The following is a 17,448-nucleotide window of genomic DNA, read 5'->3' on the forward strand; positions in this document are numbered from 1 at the left end:
CTCAGCAAAGACTCTTTCAAGGCCCTGGGTAAAGGAGCCGTGAATAATGCAGATGAGGTCCTTAATCTTGTGGAGCTTACATCACCATTGGGCAAGGAGAGACAATCAATAAACAAGTAAATCAATGAATGACCAAGATAATTTCTCAAAGTAGGATATATGCTGTAAAGAAACAAAATAGGATGATGTGATGAAGGGTGCCTGGGGCTGGTGGCAGCTGCTTTAGATTGGGCAATCAAGCGGGGCTTTTTTTGCAGAGGTGACATTTGAGAAGCCATCCTTTCCCCCATAGCGGTGCTTCTCAACTAGGGATGATTTACCTCCACCCCTGAACATTTGACAATATCTGGAGATACTTTTTGTTGTCACAACGGGGCGGGGGGGGTGCTGTTTGCTACTGATATCTAGTGAGTAGAGGCTGAGGATGCCGCTAAGCATTCCACAGTGCACAGAACAACCCACAACAAAGAGTTATCCATTCCAAAATGTCGATAATGCCAAAGCCGAGAAGCTCTAACCTGTCCTGATCACAACATCTAAGTTGATTCTTTAAAGTGGTGACTCATATCACATCAATTCTCTGTCCTAAATCCTTCATGAACCCCTGTGTCTCCCGACTTCCCCATGATCCCTCATTTCCTATTTTATTTCCTCTACTCATTGTATTCCAGCCGCAGGCCTTCGTGCTGGCTGATACCCCTGCCTGCAATGTTCTTTTTTCAGAGATCTGAATGGTTATTTTCTCATCTCTGTCGAGTCTTTGCTTACGTCACCTTTCTTGGTGATCAAAACTGTAACTCTCCAATTCTGATTGTCTTACCCTGATTTTGTTTGCAAAGCATTTATCATCTTCTAATATGTTATAAAGTTTATTTATATGATTATTGCTTATTGCCTATCTCTTCCACTGGAAAGTAAGCTCCATAAACTCAGAGATTCATGACAATGTCTGGCACATGTGGGCATGATGTGAATATTTGTTGAAGAAAGGAAGGAAGGAAAAGAGCAGACTTGAATAATAAACTTGTGGATGCCAAGAAAAACCCTTGGGGAAGAATAAGTGTAGAGGCCCTAGAAGTGAATGAGCCTGGTGTGCTTAAAAGATAACCAGAAGACTAGTAGCTGGAGTATGGTGAGCATGAGTGAAAGGAATTGTCAAGGTTGGTTTCTGTAAAGTCTTATAGAACACAATAGTGTCCATGTGCATTTTGTAAAGGTAGAACTTTGTGTCATGTTTAGGAGAGGGTTTATATATATATTTCCACCCAAGATTGGTTGTTCTTATATACAACTTAGGTAATAAACATGGATGATTCTAATGACTGTTTTATGTTTTGGACTCAATGGCTTTTCTCTATGCATTTAAAACTGACCCATTTTTAAAACGTCCATCATTGCCTGTGTTTTAGCCATTGATTCAGAGGCTAATATTCAAAAGTAAGTGTGTATCTGGAATATATACCATCAACAATTGATTGTACTGTCTCCTGAATAAAGACAGAATGAATAAAGGTAGAAGAAGAGCCTTCTGAATGGAGGTATAATGAGAGAGGTTGAAAATGTTAATAAGCAAGGGAAGAAAACTAAAATTTGCTGATCAACTAGTATACAACAAGTATTTTACTAATTTGTTGCATATGTGCACCAAGTTAATTTAAACATGGAAAAAATACTATTGTTCCATTTCAACAATGAAAAAATTAAGGTTCAAAGAGATAAAGTCGCTTGCTCAAGATTATGCAGCTAGTAAGAAGCCTAGCTGGAATTTAAATGAAAATGTTCTGGGGTCCAACACTGTATTAGTCCGTTGGTGTTGCTATAACAAAATACCATAAACGGTGCAACTTAAACAATAGGCATTACTTCTCACAGCTCTGGAGCCTGGAAAGTCCAATATCAAGGTTCTAGTCAATTTGGTTCCTATTGAGGACCCTCTTCCTGGCTTGCAAATGGCTGTTTTCTAATGTGCCCCGATATGGCAAAGCCAGAGAGAGCAAGAGAGAGAGAGAGAGGGCGAGGAAGAGAGAGAAAATAAATCTGGTCTTTTATAATGGCACCAATTCTATCATGAGGGCTCCACCCTAATGGTCAAATTACCTCCCAAGTGGCTCCATCTCCAAGAACTATCACATTTAAGGTGAAGGCATTAACTTGAATTTTGGGTAGAAAATCAATCCATAGCAAATGCCAGTGCTGTTTCTATGATGTTAAGTTGCCTTCCTACTTAGAAAGAACACTCCTGCTTTAATATTTTGCCAAAAGTAAGCCCTGGATGAATTACCCGGGAGTCTGGGCCTAGATTCATTCCCTTTAATTAAGTCAGTTCTTAAAGTCTTTAGTTAAGGCTTAGAAAGTTTCTTTAACAAACTTCTGTGAAAGAAGTTTTCATAAAGTCTGAATGAGCCCTTTTCCTCTCAGTTCTCTGAAAAGTTAAAGGTTGTCCTAATGCAACTTTTCTTTTCCTGCTAGTTGTAAAGAGAACATCCAAATGCCACACTCCTGTATTTGGGTTTTTGGTACAGCTTTTGTGCCTGATATTAAAAGCCAAGATTTATATTGTTGAGTAGAGAAATTCAGCCACTGCCCTCATACATCAAATGGACAAAGGGGCATTTGCTATTAAATAAAGACTATGTTGGTTACAGTTTCCATCTCTTCCATACAAACATACAGGTAAAGAATAATTTAGATTTTTTAAGCTCTTTATTGGAATATAATTGCTTTACACTCATACCAGTTTTTGAGGTACACCAAAGTGAATCAGCTGTGTTTATACATAAATCCCCATATCCCCTTCCTCCGGCGACTCCCTCCCACCCTCCCTGTCCTGGCCCTCTAAGGCATCAACCATCATTGAGTTGATCTCCCTTTGTTATACAGCAACTTCCCACTAGCTATCTATTTTACAGTTGGTAGTGTATATATGTCTACATACAGACAAAGACATGATTTAGATTTTTTAAAAGCTCCTAATGAAAGAATCATGAGTCTGATCTATTCCCAAAATATTATCCATAAATCTAAGTAAGGGACCCAAACTTTTTTTTTTAAAGAAAAGAAAGTTCCCTTTTCCTCCCCAAATTTCCTTTGGAGGGTGTAGATTTCCCATTAATTTGTTTTAACTGTGAAAAAAGACTTCATTCTGTTAGGATGTATGAAGATTACCTATCAGTATAAATTACATGAAGTGGCTTTTTGTTTGCAATTGAAATGTTTTTACCCAGAAATTCTTGTAGTTTATGACAGTATAATTTTTTTATAACCTTCTAGTGACTATTTTTTTATGGTTTTTAAAATTTTTTATTTTATATTGGAATATGGTTTATTAACAATGTTGTGTTAGTTTCAGGTGTACAGCAAAGTGATTCAATTGTACATATACATGTATGTATTCTCTTTCACATTCTTTTCCCATTTAGGTTATTACAGAATATTGAGCAGAGTTCCCTGTTCTATACAGTAGGTCCTTCTTAGTTATCTCTTTTATATATAGTAGTGTATATGTCAATACCAAACTCCTATAATTTAAAGTAGAGAAACACATATTAGAATAAGTTTAAGGAGGCATCCCTTCTCCCCAATTCTGTTTTATTTGTTAGGGCATCTGGGATCCAACTGAAAAAAAACTGTTGCCTGTCTATGGATGTGCTAAGTCAGTTTATAAAAGTCCCCTCCACCCTGAAAAGTCAATTTATGTTGGATAACATTCTGGAGTCCCTCATCAAAAGTCTAAATTTTTGCAGGCCGTGAATGAGATAATGGTATACAGAGTCTCATTGCTTATATTATGTTTGAGAATGCTGTCTTCTTGTCCTGGAAAAAGGAGTAATACAAGCTTTCACGTGTGAGAATGTATGGCCATTCAGAATTGCTAGAGTTAATGCACTGTTTGAAATAGTTGTCTTTGTTCTTGTGCCAATTTTAATTGCCTATTTGAGCAGAAATGCACTTTGAGTTATTTTTAGCCTTGTACGTTGGATTTAGAATTCAATGGATTTACTTTTCACCAATACAAATATAAAGTCTATAATATTGGCAACAAGTAGAGGGTGTAACAGTCTATTTTTAACCACATTGATTCCTCAAAATGATTCATGGGCCTGGTTTAAGAGCAACCAGTCAAAGAAACACACTCTAAGGAAACACATTCCACTTCTTTAAGAAAGCATCACAACCCAGCACTTGTAAAATTTCAGCTTGATAAATATATTCATTATTGTAAATCTAGGAGGAGTTAAATACCTTTTTTGGAAAATTGCTGTTATCTGGCTAATCTCAGTATTTCTTTGCATGATAAAGACTGCCACTCATGTGGATGTCATAGTGTTTGTCTGTCAGATAGCTTTACACAGTTGTGGGTTGCAGTTAAAGATTGCCACTCTGCCGGGTATTTTTCAGCACTTCATTTATATAATTCTTTTTTGTTTAAAAAAATATAAGAAAAGGACTTGTCAGAGCAGATTCTCTCCCAACTGCTTCAATTCAACATCTATGCTCCAAGGAATTCTAGTTTTTTGTGTTTGTTTGTTGTTATTGTTGTTTTGTTGTTGTTTTTGTAAAAAAATAAAAGGCTTATCTACAAGTCTTGGGCACCTGAGAAGTTACTATGAGTATGATTCAATAGTGTGGTTGGTGGCTAGACCATTACTGTGCCATTGGAAATGGATGGATTTGATCACAATACACATGGAACAAATACCAAAAGACTGTTGGGAATTGTTCTTCTGGAATGGTGGCATGAGGAGCTCCATGGACTTGCTCTTCAGTAAAACAACCATAACTGGTGAACATAATTTTAAAAACAGCCATTCATTTGAGAAAATTTTTGTAAGGACAGTCAGTGTGTAGCACTTGAGCCATGACGTGCTTCCTGTCACACACTCCTGCAGCTAAGCTTAATGGTAGCTTCACTAGGAACAGGTATGGCCGATGGGATGGGACTTGCTCTCCCGCAGCTTCCAGCTGAAGGGTATGATATCTCCCCTAGGGGAATAGGTCACCAGCATTTCTCATTCCTTCCCAGCTCCATGTTGCAGAGACTATTCCAGGCAAGAGCAGCAATAGGGTAATCGTTTGGCAATTAGCAGAGCCAAAAGCTGGATGTAATGTCAGTGGAGGCAAACAGCTTCACAGAGAGGTCAGAAAAAGAGACAGTCAAAGAAAACTTTGATAAAACCACTATACCCCTGGGTGACTGTATTCACACTCAAAGCTGTGCTCTCTGAGGAGTGACACGAGAGCCTTCACACTGTGGGGGAAATAGACATCACTCAATTAACTAGCTGATTCAATTCACTGTATAAATAAGAAATAAGGAAATAGCAAATCCTGGAAACGTGCTTGTGTGTGGTGTATATTCAGTTTGTGCAATATATTACTTAAAATGTCCGGTTTTTAACCAAAAATTATGACATGAAAAGAAACAGGAAAATAAGAACCAAAGAAAACAAAAAGTAAAATGGCAGATGTAATTCCAACTATATCGATAATAACATTAATAATGAATGGATTAAACAGTCCAATCAAAGGGCAGAGATTGTCAGACTGTATTAAAAAAAAATCCAATATGTGCTGTCTACAGGACACAGACTTTAAATCCAAAGATACAAATAGATTGAAATTAAAAGGATGGAAAAAGATATATTGTGCAAATAGCAACCATGGAAAGCTGGAGTGATTATATTAGAATAATTTTTAAAAAAGATAAAATAGACTTTAAAACAAAAATGTCCCCAGAGATAAAGAGGGATATAACACTAAATCTATATTTTATGTTAATATATCAGGAGGATATACAATTATATACATCTATGCACAACAGAGCTCCAAAATACATGAAGTAAAAATTGACAGAATTAAAGGGAGAAATAATAATTACATATATGAATATTTAACAAGAGCTCATGCAATAACTATAATAATAACATTTGGAGAGTTTAGTGACTCCCTTTCAAGAGTGCCTGGAAGAACTACAGTCATGATAAGCAAGGAATCAGAAAACTTGAGAGCCATACCATGTGGAAACCTATTATATAGTTTCCATAATTAATGTTGTCTGGTACTGGCATAAGATCAATGGAATAGAGTTGATGACCCACAAAAAGACCCTCGCTTTTATAGTCAATTGATATTTGACAATAATGCCAAGTCGATTCAATAGAGAAAGATTAGTCTTTTCAGCAAATGGTGCTGGGACAGTTGGACATCCACATACGAAGAATGAAATTGGACCCTTTCTTTGTGCCATTCAAAAAATTAACTCAAAGTAGATTATAGACTTATGTAAAATCTAAAAGTATAAAACTCTTAGTGAAAATTATAGGAATAAATATTCATGATTGCGGGTTAGGCAAAGCATTCTTAGTTATGACACTAAAGCATGAGACAAAAGAAAAACATAGATAAGTTGTACTTCATTGTGTTTTAATGTTTCAAAGGACATAATCAAGTAATTGAAAAGATAACTCACAGAAGGGAAAAAGATGTGCAAATTGTATCCCTGATAAGAGATGTGTGTCTAGCATAAATAAAGAAATCTTACATCTCAATAGGAAAAAGACAATCCAGTTAAAAATGAACAAAAGATCTAAATAGCATTTGTTCAAAGAAGATATCTAAGTGGCCAACAAGCACATGAAAAGATGCTCAACATCATTAATCACTGGGGAAATTCTAATCCAAAGCACAATAGGATATCACTTCACATCCACTGGATGACTGTAATAAAAAAAGATGGACAAAAAAATACGTAGGTGAAAATGTGGAGAAATTGGAGCCCTTATACACTGCTGCTGGCCAGAATGTAAAATAGTGTATCAACTTTGGAAAACAGTGTAGTGTTCCTCAAAAAGTTAAATATGGAGTTACCATATAACACAAGAATTTCATATATATGACAGAGGTATGAAAACGTTTATAGCAGCATTATTCATCATAGGTAAAACTGGAATCAACTTATTTGTCCAGTCAGTGAATGGATGAACAAACTATGGTATATAGCACAATGGAGTATTACTCAACAATAAAGAGAGTGAATGCTACAACATGGATTAAACTTGACAACAGTATGCTAAGATTAAGAAGTCATTTATGAAAGATCACATATTGTATGATTCTACTTGTATGAAATGTCTAGAACTGGCAAATAATCAGAGATAAAAAGTAGATTAGTGTTTCCCTGGACCTGAGGGAATTGAAAGGAATGGGAATGATCCCTAATGTGTATAGGGTTCCTTTTCTGAGAGTGTGAAAATGTAAAATTGATTGTTTATGGTTGAATATTGGATATACATTTGTCCATGGCTATTTTTTGGTCTGAACTCTGAATATTCTAAAAACCACTTTCGTGGCGTTCTCCTTCTCTCTCTCTCTCTTTCACACACACACACACACAAACACACACACACTCATGCACACACACATCCCATACATGTTGTTGTTAGAAATATTAGGACCCTAATATTTGGAGTCAGAATTGTCAAGATTCTTAAACCCCAACGCTGTATAACATTAGCTCAGTAGCTGGCAAGTACTTCCTTATTGAGCAAGTAAGGGAGGTGTAAGATTCCAGTTTCTAGATGAAATTCAATTTGGGAGTACATTTGGAGAACAAATCAAATTGCATTACAGTAATTAAATCTGTAAAATGACTGAAAAATAGCCACATGCAGTATGTATGCCAAAATTCCATTCAACCTAAATAGTAGAATGCAATAGAAGTTTCAACTATATCAGAAAAATCAAGATTTTAAATACCAGCAACCTCATTTTTCAGAATGATAAGAGATTATTTATCTCAGCTCAAGAATTATCCCTTACTATGGAATATCGAGTGAAGCATTTGCAGAGTCATAAGTGCATGGAATATACAGAGCCAAGGGGAATGAGCAGAAATGTCAACACAGAAAGTGTGTATTTTTTCCATCAATGGAAAGAAAGGGAAACTGTATTTGTTGATAATGCAATAATGGCTTGGGAGTTTCCTGTATGTAGGTTTTCTTTTCCTTTAGCTTTGTTTTTTCTCTGAAAATCACCAGATTATGTGAAATTTCTATAAAAAATACTAGACAGCTCAGGAACAATATGCAAATAATAGAAAGTGTTAGCATAATCTTGAGAATAACATATATCTTTTAAACACAGTGAACAGAACTTGGGCAAAGTCATCTGAAATTGAAAATTAGATCATGTAAAATTTCTTCTTGAAAAAATGAGTTCACAAAACTTGTTTTTGTTTGAGTCCTATTCTTGTAACTATTGAGGCCATGCAAGGAGACTAGCAAATTTTGATTTACAAGAACCTAGGGCAATCCCATAGTTCACTCAGACCATGTTTATATCCGTCACTTATAAAGAATACTGTCAACCAAAATGAATTTAAGGAATGAATTTTGCATTAATACACACTAGAGTATCATAAGTAAAATAAAAACACTGTTTGATTATAAATTCTCTGGCTTGGTTTATTTTTAGCCAGATACCCACTTTTAAACATAGCTTTAATATTGTTAGCTTTTCTTTCTTCCTAATCCCTCCTTGACTACTGGGAAATACATTGTAATATATCCTGCTTAGTTTTTCTAATGTAGAGCAGGTAGTATTTAAATTCAGTCAGCAGTGATTTCACATTGGTAGCAGAAGTGGTCCATTCTTCATGTTTGCAGGTTTTGACATTGAAGATTGAAGACTGAAGACATTGAGCATTGTGTTAGAGTCAGACAGAAAATGTAATGCTCAAGGCAGTAAAACAAAAATGCGGAATTCAGTGTTGGTTATTTTGCAGAACATTTAGAATCATGGTAGAAGAATTAACCCTACTTGATTACTGTATCTATCATGACTATTTCTGAATGAAATAGGTCTATAAGGAATAATTTTAATCGAAACTCTGCACCAACACTTCAGAATAGTGACATCTATAGAACCTGCCTGTGACATAATGTGCAAAGTACTTACAGCTTTGTGTTATATTTTCTGATAATTTATACATACAAAATTATATATTCTATTATTTAATTAACAGCACTTATTACCTTTCCAGCTTCTTTACAAAGCATAAATACTAGTATAATCAAATGTTCTATGAACCGTTATGTACTAAAAGTGATATTCTATTATGGGTAATTTCAATGTCATCCTTTAAGCTTAGCAGACTTCTGTAATGAAATCTATCAACTGCTCTTTCTTGCTATAAAATTTGAGATTCTCAAAATGAAATATTTCAGTTTTGTATAGCTTGCTCCTTTCAGCTGTTTAATTTTAGTTATTTGGCTCAAAGTATATAGAATTCATTAAAAATAATTTGTTATGTACATATGAACCATTAAAAATGGCCTCATTATGTAATGGGCTGAGATATTCACTGCATTTTATCGCCAGCTGAAATTATCTATTTACTTGTTTACTGGTCTCCACACCCCACAACAAATACACACACACACACACACACACACACACACACATTCTGTAGACTCAACCTAAACTCATCACTTAGATTGGTTTCAAAAGTAAAACATACTATATACAAACCAGAACATAATCTGTTATTTTTGAAAAGGAACATATATTCTATTTCTACACATTTTCTTTTTTCCTTCTGTGATTAGGTTTTCAGACAGGGGGAAACTATTTATTGAATACCTACTTTATGCCAGTAAGTATTTTATAAAACACACCAGAAAAACTTTTTGAGGTAGCATTATCATACCCACTTTACATAATAGATACTAACATCTAAATGAGATTAAATAAAAGCTAAGTTGAATCTCCAACAACTTCAAATAATAAGATTAACCGATTCTCACTACCATCCACACATATTTAAAATTATTTAATAAATGCAAAGAGATAATACAAAACATGAGAAAAGGAGAAGGTGGTATTTTAAAAGAAAATCATATTTGAAAAGGAAAATCTAGTGAAAATTCTAAAACATAAGCTTATTTAAATTAAAAATGTGAAGAATGGATTACACAGTATATAAGACAGTGAAGAGAGATTGATTAGACCTTAAGAAAGTGATAAAAATACATAATAGTGACGTAAGTGAAAATTATAAAATAATTGTTCAAAAATATTCAGCACTTATTACATTCAAATATATTTTTAAAAAAAACAAAAAAATTTTTTAAAAATTCTTCAAAAATGAGATTGAGAAGATAAAATATGTGTTAAACAGGAGTTCCAGGAGAAGAAAATAGGGAATGGAAGAGAAAATATGTGTAAAGAGCTCAGTTAATATTCTAAAACTATGGATCTTTAGCTCCATGAATTACAATAATTTTTCACCAGTTGCATTCCAGATGCTCTTCAGGCACTTTTCACAGCACTGAAGAAAAGAAAAAAAAAAAAAAAAAACAGTAAAAAAATTCTTGCAGTTCTAGAGCTTACATTACAGTGAGTGGAGACAGAAAATAAATATAATTTAAAAGTAGCATATATTGTTATCTTCATCAGTGGTAAGTTCTCCCAGAAAAAAGAAAAAATAAGGTTATTGTAAGTGCAAGAAGTACATTTTAATTACACTATTAAAATTATAGTTTTAATAGTGTAATTAGGTAGGGTGTCAATGAAGGGGTGACATTTGAGCAACCACTGAAGGAAGCAGTAGAGTAAGGCAGGTAGATATTTAGGAGAGGTTGATCCTTCCAGCAAAAGGAAGCAAATGAAAAGCCCTGAAGGTGAGGTGGAAGCATGTCAGATAGATTTGAAAAATAACAAAAATTCGAGTTGTCTAGAACAGAGGGAGTGAGAATAGCAAATAGGATCAGCAAGACAGTGAGGAGCCAGGACGTACAGGGCCTGTAGGCATCGGAAAGACTGCCTTTTATACTGAATGGAAGGGATAGGTTTTGAGCAGAGGAGAGATGTAATCTGCTCTACATGTTGAAAGGATCACTGCTGTAGCAGGGTAAGCATGAAATCAAGGAAACCACCTAACCACTACAATAATCCAGAACACAGGTGATAGTGGTTTCCACGTAGCGATGAAAGTGGTATAAGAAGTGTCTTGAGTCTAGATATATACTATATATTTTTTTAATTTTTATTTTATATTAGCATATAGTTGATTAACAATGTATTAGTTTCATGTATACAGCAAAGTGACTCAGTTTTATATATATACACGTATCTATTCTTTTTCAAATTCTTTTCCCATTTAGATTATGTGTTATATCCTCTTCTTGTATTGATCTCTTCATCATTATATACTTCCCTTCTTGGTCCTTTGTTATACAATTTGTTTTAGGGTTTACCCCTACTTTCCTGTCATTTCCATTTGCATGAAATGTATTTTTCCATCATCTCAATTTCAGTCTGTGTGTCTTTAGCTCTGAAGTGAGTCTCTTTTAAGAAGCACATAGATGGGTCTTGTTTTTTCATCCAATCAGCCATCCTATGTCTTTTGATTGGAGCATTTAGTCCATTGACATTTAAAGTGATTATTGATAGGTATATACTTATTGCCATTTTGTTAGTTGTTTTCTGATTGTTTTTGTAGTTATCTGTTCTTTTCTTCTTTTAGTTTCTTCCCTTGTGGTTTGATGATTTTTTTAGTGACATGTTTGTGTTCCTTTCTCTGTAATTTTTGTGTATTTATTGTAGGGTTTTGATTCATGGTTAATATGGGATTCGTAGATTCATTTTAAACTTGTGGTCATTTAAGTTCAAACACATTTTAAAAGATCTACCTTTTTTGTGTTTCTACTATCATATTTCACATCTTCATGTTTATCCCTTTACTGTTTTTTTGTAGTTGATTTTACTTTTTTTTTTGTCTTTTAGTCTTTGTGCTACTTTATTTAATCATTGATCCTCAGACTTTACTATATATCTGCCTTTATTAACGGGATTTTTCCTTCCTTTTGATATCACTTATTGTTATAGCCTTTCTTTTCGACTTAGAGAAGACCCTTTAACATTTCTTTTAAGGTAGGTTTAGTATTGTTGAACAGTTTTAGATTTTGCTTGTCTGAGAGCTTCTTTATGTCTCCTTCAATTCTAAATGATAATCTTACTGGGTAGAGTATCCTAGATTGCAGGATTTTTTTCATTTCAGTGCTTTAAATATATTATGGCAATCCTTCTGGCCTGCAAAGTTTCTGCAGAAAAATCATCTGATAACCTTATGTGGGTTCCCTTGTATATGACTCTGTTTTTCTCTTACTGCCTTTAGAATTTTCTCTGTATCTTTAATTTTTGCCATTTTAATTATGATATGTCTTGGTGTTGTTCTTTTTGGGTTCATCTTGTTTGGGACCCTCTATGTTTCCTACACCTGGATCTCTGGGTCTTTCTACAGGTTCAGGAAGTTTTCAGCCATAATCTCACAAAACCCCTTTCTCTCTCTCTTCTCCTTCTGGAACCCCTATAAGGTGAATCTTCATACAGTTAATGTTGTTTCAGAGGGCTCTTAAACTGTTCTCATTTTTACTATTTGTTTTTCTTTTTGCTGTTCTGATGGGGCAATTTCTAATGTTCTATCTGTGAGATCGCTTGTGCATTCTTCTATATCATCGTCTGTTGTTAATTCCTTCTAGTATGTTTTTCATTCCAATTATTGTATTCTTCTGTTATGACTAGTTCTTCTTTATATTTTCTTGTTCATTGTTAAAATCCTCCCTGTGTTCATCTATTCTTTTCCCTAATTCAGTTAGCATTCTTATTACCAACGTTTTGAACTCTTTATCTGGTAAATTATTTACTTTTGTTTCATTAGTTGTTTTTTCAGGGAGTTTCTCTTGTTCTGTCAATTGAAACAAATTTCTCTGTTATCTCATTTTGCTTAAATCTCTCTGTCTGTATGAAATTAGGTGAAACAATTACCTTTTGTGGTCTTGAAGGGATGTTCTTGTGTGGTATCATTCTTAAACAGTCTGTGTGCGCTCAGAGGTTCTAGTGAGAGAGCCAGATCTGATGTGGGCATGATTCATATTTTTCCCCAGGGTGTTCTGGCAGATACCACCTTGGTAGGAGATGGGGCTGGAGATGGATGGGCTAGAGCCAGAGCCAGAGCCAGGTGTGAGTTAGGGTTTCTCCTCTGCTCAGTGGCTAACACCACTGTATTGGGGGTGGGTCCCAATTTGCTGGAGCAGAAGGCCTGGGGGTTAGGTCTGAGTTGGCTCCATTCCCTCTAAGTATACACTCTCTCCCCTCCTAGCAGTGGCCTCTTACCCTAGGGTGGTGGTGGCCCTGGCCCCAGTCCGAGTCCTAGACTGCTTCTGAAGTGCTGCCTCCATGAGTGCCATTAGCAGCAGCCCCTGCCCACTTCAGATGCTGTCCTGGGTCTGGGTTAGCTCTGTCCCTCACAACTGAGCACTCCACTTGGCCTCAGCATCCCTTTCCTTAGTGTGGAGCTACATTGGGAAGCAAGAGGGACCTGAGTGGGTGCTCAGCTTAGGCTGGGATGTGTGCTGGGGAGGTTTTAGGAAACCTGCCAGGGCCCAGTGCAGTTTTAATCTGCTTTCTCCACCTTGTTTGAGAGTAATCAAGTGTGTGTGTGCTCTTCCTGGGTAGAGTCAAGGTTTTTCACAGCCCTACTCTTAGTCCCACTGGTTTTCTAACCAGCTAAGGGGATTTCTCTTTTCATTGTTGGACCCCAGGGCTTGGGTACCCAATATGTGGCTCAAACTACTCACTCCCAGGAAGGATCCCCTTTCGCTTCAGTGTCCCCTTCCAGAGGTACAGGTCCTGACCTGATCACTTCTCTTCCCTTCCTACTCAATTCTGTATGTATCTTTCTTATAGCCTTGGTTGTATAAGAGTCTTTTTGCCAGTCTCAAGTTCATTTTCAGTGAGAATTGCTCACATGTAGATTATTTTTGATGTGTTTGTGGGGAGAGGTGTGTTCCATGTTCTCCTACTCTGCCATCTTGATCAGAATCCTCAATTGGATTTTTTAAAAAAGCCTAATATTTAAGGTTTTGTTTTTATAATTGGACTCTGATGCACTCTAAATATATGGTACAAACCTATCACACTTAGTATGAAACAACTATCCTCCTTTTCACTGTTCTTAAAATTTGTCTTCAATTTTCCTCCATTTGCTATTCATCAACAGACAGTTTGCATGAAGGGCATGTTGCATTCTATGCCAGTTGTGTAATGACTGTTGGAATATTTTGGGCCATAACAGAGTAACTATGTTGAAACAACGGGTAGAAATTTAAATTGTGCCTTTACCTTTTTCTTCTTTTAAATTTTGGCATATGAACTGCTTTAACATAGGATAGGGCTCACATTTTCCTACTGACACACTCAGTATTTTTGAACAGTTCTCAGAAATTGAAATGCTGTATGGTTTTACATTTAAATGTAGACTTTTTGTGGGGGAAGGCATTGCACCCTGCTGTGGAGCTAAGCGACTGTTTTATTTCTTTGAAGATGATTAAATGTCCTTTCATTTAACTAAATCTGACTTTCTTTTCTATGCACGTTTCAGGGAAAGTGTTCTTAAAGTTTCTATTAATCTACATTCTCATTTAATATACCCCATTAAATCCTTACAATGAGGAAATCATTCCTACTGAAAAATGTTATCTCTCTGGATGATATACAAGTATGTAAATTATACAAATTACTGTTTTGGGCCCTTGTGGAAAGAAAGCATTAAACAAACAAAATCTCACAGTCTAGAGGGAATATGGCTATGCCTGAACAAGAGACAAAAATTATAGTAGATTTCCAAGTTGATTATAGATAGAACCTCATTTAAAACCTCGTGATAGTGATCTAAACTGCTTTTAGCATCCTTTTATTACTCAGGATAATCCTTTATTTAGTATTATAAAAATTGTTCAAGACTGAAAGAATTAATCCACTGAACTGTATTTTCTCTTTCTGACATCAAATTTACCATTTCTTGTGGCTCTCAATGAATTAACCCAATTAATTAAATATTTGTCATGTAAATTCAGCCCCCAAAATCTAAACTTTATAATTTCACACATTCTGTATACCGTTTTAGAAAAGGAATTAGGATTCTGTTTTAAATATATCTCTATGCCCTTCATCTTCTTAAGAACATAGAAGACAGTTTCATTTTCACGGTCCTTATCCTGTGTCCGAAGATTAGATCTTCTAGATCCCCAGACGTTGAAAACTACTTGTTGATAAGGATGCAATTCACACACGTTGGTTATAGCAGGTAGCACTGGTTACCTATTCAGCAATCATTCACATCATTTTCCTCGCTAACCACACATGATTTTTATATACTTCTGGCAACAAATTTGTCCAATGAAAACACATACATGAGGCAACACTTACAAGAACATGAGCCCTAAAGATGTGGCAGTAATTTTGTGAGCATGAGGAGGACAAATCTGAGGGAAGAAATCAACATGCTGAGGCTAGTTGCAGATGGCAGAGTAATAGGATAGAGGGACCTTGGCCTTGATGGTATTTCAGAGCCATTGATGGAATTTCTCTGCCTTCAGAGCTCTTGGCATATGAGGTAATTAATGACTAATACTTAAACTTCTTTTCACAGGATCTTCTATGTTCTAATCAACTTTTATAGATTTTGTAATTGATGACTTGTCATCCATTGGTCACAGGGCTTAAATTAGGTTCCTGGACCCAATTCCAACATGTGTATATGGAGGCCTCCCCATGCTGACAAGCAATTCTCAGGATACCATCTGGTGTCCCACAATTCAACTCAATCCTGACACTTTCTACCTGTAAATAGCATCAGATTCCACAGGTTAAGGGCTCAGTCCCACAAGACTATTATAGTTACCCCTGCTCCATACCTCCTCTTCAGAGGCCAGGCATAAGTCTAGGTTGTCACGTGTACTTCTGACCACTGGCTATAGATCAAAGGTCCCCATCTCTTCCGTGGGCTGGATTGATTTTCTAGAGTGGCTCACAGAACTCAGAGAAACATTTTACGTATAACTTGGGAGCAGCCAGATGGAAGAGATGCTTAGGGCAAGGCATGGGTGAAGGGTAAGGACATTCTATGCTCTGCGTAGGCGTGCTGCTCTTCCAGCACCTTCACGTGTTCACCAACCCAGAAGGTCTGAACCCCATTCTCTTGCGATTTTATGGAGGCTGCATTACATAGGCAGGATTGATTAAATTATTGGCCATTGGCAACTGAGTCAACCTCCATCCCCTCTCCCCTCCTCCAAGGTCAGGGAGTTGGACTGAAAATTCCAACCTGGTAATCACATGTTTTGCTCCAGCCCCCATCTTTTGGTGCTTTCCCAATAGTCACCTTATTTACATAAGAAAAGACTTATTTGTCATTCTCAACATAGGAAATTCCCTGGGTTTGGGGAGCTGTGAGCCAGGAACTGTGGATGAAGACCAAATGTATATGAGAAATATATTTTGATTGTCTCAGACTCAACTTTTTACAACTTTTCCCCCATGTGACTCATATGAGAATCCTGACATTCACAGTTAATAGCTGAGCTTTTAATCTCACCAGTGACATTTATGACACTTCTAAAAAATGAAAAGTCCTGAAGTCTGCAGAATTTTCTAATGACTTCTCTTGTTTATGGACCAGAGAGGTATATGTATGTTTGATATCCTTAAGCCATTATTATATTATGCCTAAAATGGTTGACCAAAAGAAATATGAAATATTATGGAACATTATCAAAGACATTAAGTGAAAAAAGCAGTTTGCAGAACCATATGTAGAGTATCCATTATTTTAAAAACAAATGATGTGTGTTTATGCATGCATGAAGGGATGCTAAAAAGGTCTTGTCTTAGTTGAATTCTCAGAAATGAGGAGAATAGATGTTAAATTGTTAAATACAACCAAATCTACATTGAACTGCTTGACTATCAATGTAGGCTATGCATTGGGAGAGGCAAGAAAAAAAAAAATCCTCCCAGGATTAGCTTTTTGCCCATATCAAGTCCAGGCTGTGTAATAGACTCTCAGAGAGCTAAGAGTTCTTGAGAGCAGTCAGAATGCGACTATTTTGGGAGAGACTTGTAAGTGTACTGAGTGATTCCTGCATCCGTTTGAGAACGCGTAATGAATAGGCCTTCCTAACCTTGAAGCTAGGTGGAGGGCTCTTTAGGAGAATCATTTAGAGGGCCTGGCTTGTGTCCTCTGGGATTTTTATGTTGTACGGCCTGGGATGTGAACCTGCCTGAAGTGATTTGTGGCAGCAAAGAAAGAACTAGGCCTGCACTTTGCAGAGTTTGGTGGAAGATGGATGTGTGCTTATGTAGACCCCAAAAGGAAGCAGGAGGAGGGACTTGTCCAAAAACACAGCACCCAACAAGAACACCTGGAGGGGCAAGGAGGCCGCACAGGAGGGAGGGCCATTTGAATATGAAACAAGTGAAGATGTCACCCACATCTAGGAAGCTGCAGTGAGAAATCCCAAGATAAGGGTCTCTGAGGATCCCTGAATGTCTCAATACAAAATAAGCTTCCAGCTGACCAACTTTGAGTGCCCCGATATAGACAATAGC

This window comes from Hippopotamus amphibius, chromosome 9, assembly GCF_030028045.1.
Source record: "Hippopotamus amphibius kiboko isolate mHipAmp2 chromosome 9, mHipAmp2.hap2, whole genome shotgun sequence".
NCBI classification, from domain to species: Eukaryota; Metazoa; Chordata; class Mammalia; order Artiodactyla; family Hippopotamidae; genus Hippopotamus; species Hippopotamus amphibius.